This window comes from Coregonus clupeaformis, chromosome 40 (assembly GCF_020615455.1).
Source record: "Coregonus clupeaformis isolate EN_2021a chromosome 40, ASM2061545v1, whole genome shotgun sequence".
NCBI lineage: Eukaryota > Metazoa > Chordata > Actinopteri > Salmoniformes > Salmonidae > Coregonus > Coregonus clupeaformis.
In genome coordinates, this window is record NC_059231.1 from 29303182 (window position 1) to 29317562 (window position 14381).

General features: G+C 43.3%; 1 protein-coding gene across 1 annotated transcript in view; it reads left to right on the forward strand.

Annotated features, from left to right (window-relative positions):
- Positions 1-14381, forward strand: part of tmtc4 (transmembrane O-mannosyltransferase targeting cadherins 4) — a 39636-nt gene that overhangs the window by 8747 nt on the left and 16508 nt on the right. The gene's annotated exons all lie outside the window — the stretch shown is intronic.

Genomic DNA, 14381 nt, shown 5'->3' on the forward strand with positions numbered 1-14381 from the left:
CTTGTCCCGAAGCCAATCCTGCGTTGTCTTGGCTGTGTGCTTAGGGTCATTGTCCTGTTGGAAGGTGAACCTTCGCCCCAGTCTGAGGTCCTGAGCGCCCTAGAGCAGGTTTTCATCAAGAATCTCTCTGTACTTTGCTCCGTTCATCTTTCCCTCGACCCCGACTAGTCTCCCTGCCACTGAAAAACATCCCCAATGCTGCATAAATGTTTTGGTACCCTTCCCCAGATCTGTGCCATCGACACAATCCTGTCTCTGTGCTCTACAGACAATTCCTTCGACATCATGGCTTGGTTTTTGCTCTGACATGCACTGTCAACTGTGGGACATTATATAGACAGGTGTGTGCCTTTCCAAATCATGTCCAATCAATTGAATTTACCACAGGTGGACTTCAATGAATTTGTAGAAACATCTCAAGAATGATCAATGGAAACAGGATGCACCTGAGCTCAATTTTGAGTCTCATAGCAAAGGGTTTGAATACTTATGTAAATAAGGTATCAATTTTATTCGTAATACATTTGCATACATTTCTAAAAACTTGTTTTCGCGTTGTCTTTATGGTGTATTGTGTGTAGATTGAGGAAAAACATGTATTTAGTCCATTTTAAAATAAGGCTGTAACAACATGTGGAAAAAGGGAAGGGGTCTGAATACTTTCCGAAGGCACTGTATATTGTGGAGTAGAGAACTAGCAAACCAAATGTGACCGACTGGCTCAAATCGGTCTTATGTAGCAACATTTGAAATTGTGTTTTTTACATTGGATAAAAGTAGAGACTCAGAGCTACAAAAGTGTATATCATACACTGCATTTGAGGAACAATGGGAAAGTAATTCTGCTTTGAAAGTTGATAAACTTGTAAAATGGCCTTTGAATGTTTTGATACCTACTGGAGAGCTCTCCTTTCTCTACACCCATTCAGCATTGCTCTTAAGCCAGCCTCACCCACCAATCTCTTTAAGGATTCACATGTGAGGTCATGTGCTAAACAGTGAGTAGTGTAGTAAAGATTAAGACTAAAAGTAGTAGCCTACAATAAGGAAAAATTCCAGGTAAACAGAAAATGTCCAGATAAAAATATTTTATAAATATTAGATGACGCTTACCCAGACACGCTTATCTAAATTCATGTGAAAGAAATGCTATAAGCCCCAGCCACATCTTGCTAAGTGGATGGGTCTCTACAGAAGGTGTAAACGGTACAGCCAAGTGGTTACTTGCATAGTAGCAATATCAGAAATAGTGTCAATATAAATAAAATAATATACAGTATGTACAATAACGATATCAGTGATAGATGATGTTACGAACCCCGTGGCTTTGAACGTCTAGGGTGATGGACATGAGACCCGTAACATAATTCATGTAAATTATAAGTGTGACATGGAACAGTGAGAAGGAAAAACTACACGACAACCATAAACTACCGTCAAACACAAATGGTTTATTTCTGAACACACGGTAACGGTTTGGGAAAAAGGGCTGAGCAGGACCCAAGAAATGAAACAATAGTGTAAAACACACCTAAACTGATCTTGCCTGCCTCAAGAACCGCTAGGCTACTGCTACCATACCAAAATACAGTGGGTGGTCCGCTCAGGTCTAACTAGTGTTTATAGACAGTTCTTTCTACGGGAAATGTATGCCCAAGGGCAGCTAGCTCAAACTCCCCTTTTCCCAGAAACACACAATAGTTACCAAACAGAGTAACCAGCAACTTAGTGAGTACTCTAAACACAGGACATCACAGTATCCATTACTCACATACAAAACAGTGGTCTAACAGAATTACCAATCATAGTAACCAGCAACTTAGTGAGTAACCAAAAACAGGACACCACCGTGTCCATACTCACATACTGAAATATTCTCTCTCTCTCAACAAACACAAGACTGGTTTTTATACAATGGGATGTGTGATTGAAAAAACGAGTAACAGGTGGTGCACTGCACAGGAATGTTCACTGATTGGTCCAATCAGCAGACACCTCAACGACCACCAATCAGGAACATACAGGACACCTGTGATTAGGGCAGAAGGAGAGAAACACACAAAAACACAGGATACCTGTATCCGTAACACTCCCACCCTTAAAAGAGCAAACCACAATGGTTTGCGACACACGTACCATCACAACACCCAAAATTCACTAATCATCCTGCCGGGATAAAAAAAAACCTAGATCATTACACACGAGACAAAGCATCTGCCAACACATTATCCAACCCCTTTTTGTGGCGGATCTCCAAATTATAATTTTGCACGACAAGTGCCCAACGCATAAGGCGTTGGTTCTGGTTGTACATCCGGTGGAGAAAAACTAAGGGGTTATGGTCAGTATACACTATCACTGGTAATGCACTGGAACCAACATAAACTTCAAAGTACTGCAGAGCTAACAACAAAGCTAGAGCTTCTTGTTCAATGGTGGAATAGTTTGTCTGACATTTGTTAAATTTCCGTGAAAAATAACAGACAGGATGGTCCACTCCACTCTGGCCCTGCTGCAGTAGAACAGCACCAGCACATCTGGCACTTGCATCTACCTCCAGTTTAAACGGTCGTTCAAAATCTGGCGCAGCAAGAACAGGAGTACTACATAAGAGTGCTTTAGCAGTGTTGAAAGCAGTACAACAATCTTCAGACCATACAAATTTTCTCGCCGGACTGAGCAAATCCGTTAATGGAGCAACTACCGCAGAGAAATTTTTACAAAAACTATGGTAGTAGCCAACCATCCCTAAAAAACGGCGTAGCTCTCTTCTGGTGGTAGGTGCGGGAAATGCGTTTATAGCTGAGACCTTGGCATCTACAGGGCGCACCTGACCATGGCCGACCTGTTTACCAAGATAAGTAACAGTGGCCTTCCCAAACTCGCACTTTGCTAAGTTCAGGGTTAGAGAAGCGGTTGCTAGACGTTCACACACTACCCTTAGAGTTTTAACATGATCAGACCACTCAGTTGAATAAATTACCAGATCATCAAGGTAAGCACTACAATTAGGAACTCCAGCCAATACTGTGTTAACCAGGCGTTGGAAAGTGGCTGGTGCGTTCCGCATCCCAAATGCCATGACAGCATATTGTAGGAAGTGATCTGGGGTCACAAAGGCAGAGATGTCGGAGGCACGTGGGGTTAACGGCACCTGCCAGTAACCTTTTAGAAGATCTAGTTTGGTTACATAAGTAGCAGCACCAACAGTATCAATACAGTCATCCAGTCTGGGTAACGGGAACGAGTCGGGCACTGTGACAGCATTGACTTTCCGATAGTCCGTACATAATCTGGATGTCCCATCAGGTTTAGGAACCAGAATGCACGGAGAACTCCAAGGACTTGAACTTGGCATAGCCAGGTTATTCTCCAGCAAATAACCGACCTCACCCCTCATTATCTTTCTCTTAGCGACGTTGACACGATAAGCATGTTGCTTGATAGGTGCAGCGTTTCCAACATTAATGTCATGTTCTAACACATTTGTACATGTAGGAACATCATTAAAAAGACATGGAAAGCTGTGTAATAGTCTCACAATATCATCTGACTGTCTGTCCGTTAAATGAATCAGGCTTGACGGGAGAGACAGCAGCATCTCTGAATTGGGCAATCTAGCACACTGCTGCTGAGTATTGCGCAACTCCAAACCATCTCCGTCCACATCATTAACATGACCTCCCACTACAGCCGTAGCAGCAATAGAGACAGCCGACTCGGCCAGTTTCTCTGGACTGTCTACCTGAGTGACGGGTCTGGTGTGGTATGTCTTCAACATGTTAACGTGGCACACAGATTGGCGTTTTCTATCAGGAGTCTGTATCACGTAGTCAGTTTCACTTAGTTTCTTTTCAATGACATAAGGACCAGAGAAACGTGCTGACAATGACGCTCCTGGCACAGGCAACAATACAAGAACTCGGTCACCTGGCTGCAGTGAACGAGAAACAGCCTGTGTGTCATAGTGTCGTTTCATCCGTTTCTGTGAGGAAGACAGCGCTTCCTTTGCTAGAGCACAGGCAGCATGTAGGCGCTCACGAAAGCGACTAACGTAGTCCAACACATTTTCTTTCACACACAACTCTTGTGACAAAAACTGATCCTTAAGGACTTTCATAGGTCCTCTCATGGTGTGTCCAAACACCAGTTCAGCTGGGCTGAACCCTAGGGATTCCTGTACTGTCTCACGGACAGCAAACAACACTAGAGGAACTCCCTCATCCCAATCTTTCTCAGATTCCAAGCAATATTTACGGAGCATAGACTTCAGGGTCTGATGCCAACGTTCAAGCGCACCCTGAGACTCTGGGTGATATGCGCTTGACACACGGTGTGTAACTGACAAGGATTTTAACACTTGTTTGAAAAGTTTAGAAAGGAAATTCGTACCCTGATCAGTTTGTATCACCTTAGGTAACCCAAAAGTTGAGAAGAATTTGATCAACGCTTTACTCACCACTGGAGCAGTAATCCTTCGCAGAGGAATGGCCTCTGGGTACCTGGTGGCCACACACATAATTGTCAACATAAACTGGTTACCAGATTTTGTTTTTGGTAATGGTCCAACACAATCAACCATCACATGTTCGAAGGGTTCACCTATGGCCGGTATGGGACAAAGAGGCGCGGGGGAAATAACCTGGTTCGGTTTCCCAATTACTTGACAGGTGTGGCAAGTCCGACAGAACTGAGCCACATCTTGTTTTAAGCCATGCCAAAAGAAATGTCGCAAAACTCGATCATAAGTCTTGGTGACTCCCAGATGTCCGGACCACTGGTGATCATGAGCGAGGGATAAAACATTTTGTCGAAAGGCTGTAGGAATCACTATTTGGTAAACAGCATTCCAATCTCCGCCAGCGTCAACATGGGATGTCCATTTACGCATGAGGAGATTACCATCAATGAAGTATGCCATGTTTTTCTTCTTTAGCTCCTCCTCTGAGACAACACTAGAAAAACATTTAGCCAGGCTAATGTCAACCTGTTGGTTAGCGATCAGCTGCTCACGAGTAACTGGTAACTGTATTGCCTCAGCAACAAGTTCCACATCCTTCTTCCTTTCTCTGGGCTGTTGGTCAGACTGCACCAGCTTACCAGAGGTAGCACCCGAACTATCCTCTGGGTCACACTCTCTGAATAGAATCGTGTTCGACAAATCTATCACTTCACCCACTTGTCGTGCTTGAGCACGTGTGACAGCACAAGCGGGGAACACATCTGGATAACCCTGTGCCAGCTCCTCGGAGAGAGACTGGTCACTTTTATCCAATACCTCCAATACGGGTATCACCTTTCCTCCGGCAATATCGTTGCCCATTATAAATGTCACACCTTTTACTGGCAACATAGGACGTACGCCAACTCTGAACAATCCACTGACTAACTCAGAGTGTACGTTCACAAAGTGCAATGGCACTGGAACAAATCCCATTTCAATTCCTTGTACTAACACACTGGAACCACAATATGTATTACTGGACAAGGGCAACACATCAGCGAGTATGAACGACTGCGCCGCACCAGTATCTCTGAGGATTCTAACTGGACGCTGAGACGCTTCGTCATCTGATATAGAAACAAACCCCTCAAAAATGAACGGTTCATAACTGTGATCTGGGACAGGGACTTTCAAACCACATTCACTATGAGGCCTCTGTCTTGAATCCGGCCTTACAACCGTACGAATCAGCCCAACACCCGTTGGCGGCCTGGCGTGCTGAGGCATCCCCGGTTTGCGTTTTAGCAGAAAGCAATCATTAACCATATGTCCCACCTTATGACAATAGAAACAGTGACGCACATCTTTTGGGCGTGCTGGATGTACTGCTGGTCGACTAGGACTAAAAGTTAGCAACTCTGCAGCCCTGCTCTCTGTACGAGCCGAAAACACGCTCTTATGCGTCAACACAAACTCGTCTGCCAATACAGACGCTTCCGACAGTGAGGATACTTTCTGTTCGTTCAGATAAACTACAATGCGTTCCGGTAAGCAATTTTTAAACTCTTCTAACAAGATTAACTCCCGTAGAGAGTTAAAATCAGTTACCTTACTAGCACTGTGCCATTTGTCAAACAGATTTCCTTTGTCTCTAGCAAACTCCACATAAGTCTGAGTAGGAGACTTTTTATGAGACCTAAATCTCTGTCGATATGCCTCAGGAACAAGCTCATAGGCACGAAGAACAGTAGCTTTGACCACTTCATAATTCAAACTGTCTTCAAGAGGTAGCGCTGCCAGAACCTCTTGGGCTTTACCTGTTAGTTTACACTGAAGTAATAGGCACCATACCTCTTCGGGCCATTTCAATGCTACCGCTATACGTTCAAACACACTGAAATAGGAATCAACCTCTGACTCCCTGAACACAGGTACCAAGGTGATCTGCCTACTAATATCAAACGTAGCAGCCGACACAGCTGGTGAGGATGGCTCACTAGCAGGCATAGTATGAGCAGAGACTAACCTCGCTGTTTCTGCCTCTAGTTCCATTTTACGCATCTCCAGTTCTTGATCAAGCCTACGCGTCTCCAGTTCCATCTTACGCGTCTCCAGTTCTTGATCAAGCCTACGCGTTTCCAGCTTGTCTAGCCTGATTTGTGCCCGCTCTTCCGCCTCCATTTGGAGCCGTGTCAAGCGGACATCCATCCTGGCATCACTGTCAGTCAGTGGGGAGAGTGGGTCATAACGGGGCAATGTGGCTGGAGCCTTAGCCTCGTCCTCAGACACTGATGGGCTTACAGGAACAGCAACCACCTCCCCTACAGGAGCAGCAGACTCAGGCGGCGGTAACTCAAGCACACGCTCGTTCAACAATATCGCTAGCACTACTTCCCTAACTTCTGCTTTCACTAAACCCCTCGGTATGGGTGCAGAAAAGTGGTCAGCCAAAACCTGTAGATCCACTCTACGGCAATTCTCAAAAACCTCCCACGTAGGGTTTTCCAAAAATGCTTCCAACTCAAAAGTAGCCATCCTACTAGCAACACGAGCCGTCGACTACTGAACACAAAAAAAACAGGTAGTTACAGCTGCCAAGCTCAACACTGAACCAGACACTTACTAATTTACATGCGTAGCCTGGGATAGATCCCAGACGAGCCCCCACTTTATGTTACGAACCCCGTGGCTTTGAACGTCTAGGGTGATGGACATGAGACCCGTAACATAATTCATGTAAATTATAAGTGTGACATGGAACAGTGAGAAGGAAAAACTACACGACAACCATAAACTACCGTCAAACACAAATGGTTTATTTCTGAACACACGGTAACGGTTTGGGAAAAAGGGCTGAGCAGGACCCAAGAAATGAAACAATAGTGTAAAACACCCCTAAACTGATCTTGCCTGCCTCAAGAACCGCTAGGCTACTGCTACCATACCAAAATACAGTGGGTGGTCCGCTCAGGTCTAACTAGTGTTTATAGACAGTTCTTTCTACGGGAAATGTATGCCCAAGGGCAGCTAGCTCAAACTCCCCTTTTCCCAGAAACACACAATAGTTACCAAACAGAGTAACCAGCAACTTAGTGAGTACTCTAAACACAGGACATCACAGTATCCATTACTCACATACAAAACAGTGGTCTAACAGAATTACCAATCATAGTAACCAGCAACTTAGTGAGTAACCAAAAACAGGACACCACCGTGTCCATACTCACATACGGAAATATTCTCTCTCTCTCAACAAACACAAGACTGGTTTTTATACAATGGGATGTGTGATTGAAAAAACGAGTAACAGGTGGTGCACTGCACAGGAATGTTCACTGATTGGTCCAATCAGCAGACACCTCAACGACCACCAATCAGGAACATACAGGACACCTGTGATTAGGGCAGAAGGAGAGAAACACACAAAAACACAGGATACCTGTATCCGTAACAGATGAGGTAGTTATATGCATACAATCAGGGGTAAAGTGGCTGAGCAGCAGGATAAAAATAATAATAATATTAGCAGCAACGTATGGTGTGTGTTAGGAGAGAGTCATTTGAATAGAGGCACTGCAGATAGTGCTGATGACTGGTCCGTCTGAACCACGCATGAACAAGGGAATCTATATTCGGAGAGCCTCTTTCTGTCCTGTCCTTGACTTTGGTGCAGGGCATGTGATGTCCATAGCCTCTATGTCGCAAAACTCCCTGATCTTCTCAAAAAGATACGTTTGTCTAGCTGTGTCCAGTCCAGGTGGTGCTTGAACAGGCAGACCATCTATGGGAGGAAGGATGTCAGCATTGCGCAGCAGCTGAAACCTGGTCCCGACTTGAGTCCGAACGCTCCTTGGCGACAACAACACCAGGCTCCAGAGCATCGAAGCTGTAAAACAGGAAATAAAATAAAAAATTGAGAAGACATTAAAACCTTGCAAAACATAAATTCAGCTCCCAAGTTTAGATAAGAAGAATAACCTCATACAATGAAAATTATATTCACATGAAGTGCTGGTACTGTTTGATCTGTGGCAGTGGCCTGGAGTAAGGAGTCAGGTGTTGTTGCCAGCCATAGCTTTCCACCAGCACCGTACCATCCTACTGTCCAACCAGCTGTGGGATGTTGACCCCTGTCACAGTGCTGTCCTTCACAACACCAGCAATCTCAGACCGTGTTCACTCTGGTCTTTCTGAAGCGCTGCTTGATGAGGCCGAAGCAGCAGTCGGGGGCAAACTTGGTGTGGCCTGTGATCAGGAAGTGAAGGCCCAGACTTTGGTGGAGCTTGTGCGTGGTCCACCAGGCACAATACCAGAGCACAAACTTGTTCTTGTTTTGGCCACTGCAGTTATCACAATTCAGGTCCACGCGTATTTCCCCAACTCTGTAATTGGTGAAGAAATGGTGCATGCAGTTGATGACTGCGCTGCTGCCTTTGCTGGAAGACATGCCTTCATCAATCAAGTAGTTGACTTGTTGTGGTATTCCTTCACAGCAGACACCAAACAAGCCACAATGCGAGGAGTTTAAAAAGTAGATGAGACCTGGCTGCATAGTGTCAGAAGGATAGTGCACCTGCAAACAACAAAAGATTGTCTCACCCCTGTCTGTCTGTCTTAACACAGCTCAGTGAAAGGCATTTGCCTGCCTCATATATATATATATATATATATATATATATATATATATATATATATATATATATATATATATATATATATATATATACATACAGCTGTGGAAAAATTAAGAGACCACTGCAAACATTTTTTAAATCAGCATCTCTACATGTATGACAGCCATTCCATTCCAGTGTCTGTTGAATTCCAACATAGGCACACCTCATTCTAATGAATTAGGTACTGATTAGGTGATCACCTGAACCAAATCTTATTTAACGAGGAAAAGTATCAAAACCACTGCTGTGGTTATCACTATCCTCTTGCAATAGGACCAGCTGGATGGCAAAAACAGTGCTAATAGTACCTCAAAAGTAATATTAATAAAAAAAATAACTATTGACCATGCCAAAAGAGTTGAAAAGGAAAGTTTTGAGTGAGGAAAAGAAGGGTTCAATTCTGGCTTTACTGGCAGAGGGATACAGTGAGCGTCAGGTTGCTTCCGTCCTTAAAATTTCAAAGACGGCGGTTCATAAGAACAAGGTCAAGCAGCAGACATTGGGGACAACAAAGCTACAGACTGGCAGAGAGCGAAAACGACTCTATACTGACCGGGATGACCGCCATCTCATTCGAATGTCACTCAACAACCGTAGGATGACATCAAGTGACCTACAAAAAGAATGGCAAACGGCAGCTGAGGTGAAGTGCACGGCGAGGACGGTTCCAAACAGGCTCCTAGGGGCAGGGCTGAAGTCGTGCAAAGCTAGAAAAAAGCCCTTCATCAATGAGAAGCAAAGAAGAGCCAGGCTGAGGTTTGCAAAAGACCATAAGGATTGGACCGTAGAGGACTGGAGTAAGGTCATCTTCTCTGATGAGTCCAATTTTCAGCTTTGCCCAACACATGGTCGTCTAATGGTTAGACGGAGACCTGGAGAGGCCTACAAGCCACAGTGTCTCGCACCCACTGTGAAATTTGGTGGAGGATCGGTGATGATCTCGGGGTGCTTCAGCAAGGCTGGAATCGGGAAGATTTGTCTTTGTGAAGGACGCATTAATCAAGCCACGTACAAGGTTGTCCTGGAAGAAAACTTGCTTCCCTTTGCTCTGACATTGTTCCCCAACTCTGAGGATTGGTTTTTCCAGCAGCACAATGCGACATGCCACACAGCCAGGTCAATCAAGGTGTGGATGGAGGACCACTAGATCAAGACCCTGTCATGGCCAGCCCAATCTCCAGACCTGAACCCCATAGAAAACTTCTGGAATGTGATCAAGAGGAAGATGGATGGTCACAATCCATCAAACAAAGCCGAGCTGCTTGAATATTTGCGCCAGGAGTGGCATAAAGTCACCCAACATCAATGTGAAAGACTGGTGGAGAGCATGCCGAGACGCATGAAAGCTGTGATTGAAAATCAGGGTTATTCCACCAAATATTGATTTCTGAACTCTTCCTAAGTTAAAACATTACTATTGTGTTGTTTAAAAATGAACATGAACTTATTTTCTTTGTGTTATTCGAGGTCTGACAACACAGCATTTTTTTTGTTATTTTGACCAGTTGTCATTTTCTGCAAATAAATGCTCTGAATTACAATATTTTTATTTGGAATTTGAGAGAAATGTTGTCAGTAGTTTATAGAATGAAACAAAAATGTTATTTTTACCCAAACACATACCTATAAATAGTAAAACCAGAGAAACTGATAATTTTGCAGTGGTCTCTTAATTTTTTCCGCAGCTGTGTATGTATGTGTGTATGTATATGTGTGTGTATATATACACACACACACACAGTACCTGTCAAAAGTTTGGACACACCTACTCATTCAAGGGTTTTCCTTTATTTTTAATATTTTATACATTGTTGAATAATAGTGAAGACATCAAAACTATGAAATAACACATATGGAATCATGTAGTAACCAAAAAAGTGTTACAAAAATGAAAATAAATTTTATGTTATATTCTTCAAAGTAGCCACCCTTTGCCTTGATGTCAGCTTTGCACAGTCTTGGCATTCTCTCAACCAGCTTCACCTGGAATGCTTTTCCAACAGTCTTGAAGGAGTTCCCACATATGCTGAGCACTTGTTGGCTGCTTTTCCTTCTCTCTTTTGTCCAACTCATCCTAAACCATCTCAATTGGTTGGAGGCCAGGTCATCTGATGCAGCACTCTATTACTCGCCTTCTTGGTCAAATAGCCCTTACACAGCCTGGAGGAGTGTTTGGTCATTGTCCTGTTGAAAAACAAATGATAGTCCCACTAAGCGCAAACCAGATGGGATGGCGTATCGCTGCAGAATGCTGTGGTAGCCATGCTGGTTAAGTGTGCCTTGAACTCGAAATAAATCACACAGTCTTACCAGCAAAGCACCATCACACCTCCTCCATGCTTCACGGTGGGAACCACACATGCAGAGATCATCCGTTCACCTACTCTGCGTATTTGTGAGACGCGGCGGTTAGAACCAAAAATCTCAAATTTGGACTCATCAGACCAAAGGACAGATTTCCACCGGTCTAATGTCCATTGCTCGTGTTTATTGGCCCAAGCAAGTCTCTTCTTCTTATTGGTGTTCTTTAGTAGTGGTTTCTTTGCAGCAATTCGACCATGAAGGCCTGATTCACGCAGTCTCCTCTGAATAGTTGATGTTGAGATCTGTCTGTTACTTGAACTCTGTGAAGCATTTATTTGACCTGCAATCTGATGTGCAGTTAACTCTAATGAACTTATCCTCTGCAGCAGAGGTAACTCTGGCTCTTCCTTTCCTGTGGTGGTCCTCATGAGAGCCAGTTTAATCATAGCACTTGATGGTTTTTGCGACTGCAAGTTCTTGAAATGTTCCGTATAGACTGATCTTCATGTCTTATAGTAATGATGGACTGTCGTTTCTCTTTGCTTATTTGAGCTGTTCTTGCCATAATATGGACTTGGACTTTTGCCAAATAGGGCTATCTTCTGTATAACACCCTACCTTTCACAACACAACTGATTGGCTCAAACGCATTAAGAAGGAAAGAAATTCCACAAATTAACTTTTAACAAAGCACACCTGTTAATTGAAATGCGTTCCAGGTGACTACCTCATGAAGCTGGTTGAGAGAATGCCAACACTGTGCAAATCTGTCATCAAGATAAAGGGTGGCTACTTTTTTGGTTACTACATGATTCCATAAGTGTTAGAAAATGTAGAAAATAGTAAAACATTTAAGAATAACCCTTGAATGAGTAGGTGTGTCCAAACTTTTGACTGGTACCGTATATAATTTTAAAAATCATTATAAAGGAGGAAATGTTGCTTACTTGTTGAGCAAAAATAAAGCTGTAATGCATCCTGATGTCTTTGCTTGCTGGTTCAGTAGGGGCCCCCAGAGACAACGGCAGGTCTTGACAGGTGGTCTTGCAGTCAGCAACCATCTTCTGGTAGACACACCACTGCTCTTGCTTCTTCAGCTTGGCTGACTTAACATCTTCTGGCAGATTGGCAGATCTGAAGACCTGATAGTTGTTCCTCTGGCACTGCCAGCACAGGTCTGTCCTGGGCTTAGTGCTTGAGATGTGGGGCAGCAATTTTCTCCACAGATTCCTGAAGGAAGACAGCCCGACTACACGTACCTCTGGAAAATACAGACATAATGTGAGATCAATAAAAGTAGTGCCAATCATGTTGGAGGTTTTAGCATTATTATACAATAGATAGCCGTAATCACCGTCAGACACACCTGGATAACTTGATGGGTCGTCAGATAGCTAGTTAACACTAAGCTTTAACTTGGGGTCTTTTGTTTAGTCATGTAGCTAGCTAGCTAAAAATGCTAGCTAAACAATTAACCATCATCTCAATCCATAGAGTATTAGCAATACAAACTGATTGTCATAGCTAGTTTAAGTTAACTAAATAGGTTCAATGTTAGCTAGTTAGCTAGCTAACATTAGGCTTTAACTAGCAATGCGAAATGGCATTCTGAGATAACATCACTACACACAGATCACACATGTAATGTTAGCTAGCAAGCCAGCCATCTAACGTCAAGTAGCTAGCTAACAGTAAGCTTTAACTTGGGGTCTTTTGTTTAGACATGTAGCTAGCTAGCTAGCTAGCTAAACAATGACCCATAATCCCAATCCATAGAGTACTAGCAATACAAACCGATTGTCATAGCTAGCTAAGGTTAACCAAATAGGTTCAATGTTTGCTAGTTAACTAGCTAACATTATACTATAACTAGCAATGCGAAATGGCATAATATCTGAAACTGTAGCTAGACTCTTACCTGTATACATGGATGAACGCTTTACGGCAGACTGCAACCCCTTTCATTAAATAAGACGTCCTGTGTCGTTTCCTTTTTGTTTGTACAGCTTGCTTGGCCCGTTGTGTCAAGTCACATTCCAGACATTCCACTGATTTCAAAACTCGGTCAACATCTTCCGTGACAACAACAAAGTTGATTGCTGTTTCTTCCCCATCACTGTCATCAGAAGAGTCTACAATGTCGTCTTTGTAACCTGCAAAGTTTTTTTTGTGTGTCTCTGAAAACATTTGAATGACAGAGCTTGAGGAATACACTTCGCAAAGAGCAAATATAACACCAGATTTCGCTGGCTTAACTAAAGGGCGTTAACGTTACCACAGAGGTGAATGTTCTTAGCACGGTACTTACTTTACATTTGGGCATACCATCCATTGTTTGTCACGACCTGACACCCTACCATGAGACTTCACGTAAAGGTATATGCCCAGGGCGCATTTTTGGCACTTTATTGAGCTGGCAAGCTGGTATTGTCCAGTCTTAAGGCATCTGCATGCTTCCCAGCCGAAACAGTTCGGAAATGTTCGGGCATATAGTATGATGACATTTTGTTACGTTTTTGTACTTCGGTAAGTTTTGGGGGGGCTTTTCGGGCACAGGACATCTTTTCTCGAGGCTTGCTGAAGTCAGTAGCCGAAGTCTATGCCCTTTTTGTCGGTGATTGGTCAACAGAAGAGATTCTTCAATAAAGTCTTTGTTGTCATTCAACGAGAGACGACTCGTGTTCATGCACAGTTTTTCATTGATAAATACTGCACCAAACATCTTAGTTAATGTAAAATTGCATGACTAAGATCTCCTCTGCAAAAACGTCAAAATTAATAGAAGATTTCTTGAGTTAACTTAGATTAATTCTGACTATTTTGAGGAAGTGTGTACTGGCTACAGCGTCTCAAAATGGACGAGCAGTACTATTGCCGCCCTCAGGACAAATAATGAAATGCACGATAAAGTGAAATTCTATGAAGAACAACTTTTTTGCAGAGCGTTTGCTCTGCAT